This window comes from Triticum dicoccoides, chromosome 4B (genome assembly GCF_002162155.2).
Source record: "Triticum dicoccoides isolate Atlit2015 ecotype Zavitan chromosome 4B, WEW_v2.0, whole genome shotgun sequence".
NCBI lineage: Eukaryota > Viridiplantae > Streptophyta > Magnoliopsida > Poales > Poaceae > Triticum > Triticum dicoccoides.
In genome coordinates this window covers 452,170,555-452,171,565 of record NC_041387.1, presented here as the reverse complement: position 1 = coordinate 452,171,565, position 1,011 = coordinate 452,170,555, and positions in this window count along the sequence as shown.

The following is a 1,011-nucleotide window of genomic DNA, read 5'->3' as shown; positions in this document are numbered from 1 at the left end:
CGACTATTGCTACCGCTTAGTGATAAAGTAAAGCAATTACAGGGCAATTGCATTGCATACAATAAAACGACAACCATATGGCTCCTGCCAGTTGCCGATAACTCTGTTACAAAACATGATCATCTCATACAATAAAATTTAGCATCATGTCTTGACCATATCACATAACAACATGCCCTACAAAAACAAGTTAGACGTCCTCTACTTTGTTGTTGCAAGTTTTACATGGCTGCTACGGGCTGAGCAAGAACCGTTCTTGCCTACGCATCAAAACCACAATGATATTTTGTCAAGTTAGTGTTGTTCTAACCTTCACAAGGACCGGGCATAGCCACACTCGATTCAACTAAAGTTGGAGAAACTGACACCCACCAGCCACCTGTGTGTGAAGCACGTCGGTGGAACCAGTCTCGCGTAAGTGTACGCGTAATGTCGGTTCGGGCCGCTTCATCCAACAATACTGCCGAACCAAAGTATGACATGCTGGTAAGCAGTATGACTTGTATCGCCCACAACTCAGTGTGTTCTACTCGTGCATATAACATCTACGCATAAACCTGGCTCTGATACCGCTGTTGGGGAACATAGTAATTTCAAAATTTTCCTACGCACACGCAAGATCATGGTGATGCATAGCAACAAGAGGGGAGAGTGTCGTCCACGTACCCTCATAGACCGTAAGCGGAAGCGTTATGTCAACATGGTTGATGTAGTCGTACGTCTTCACGATCAACCGATCCAAGTACCGAACGTACGACACCTCCGTGATCTGCACACGTTCAGCTCGGTGATGTCCCACGAACTCATGATCCAGTAGACTTCGAGGGAGAGTTCCGTCAGCACGACGGCGTGATGATGGTGTTGATGAAGCTACCGACGTAGGGCTTCGCGTAAGCACCGCTACAATATGACCGAGGTGGATTATGGTGGAGGGGGGCACCGCACATGGCTAAAGATCAATGATCAACTAGTGTGTATTGGGGTGCCCCCCCCCCCGCCCCCGTATATAAA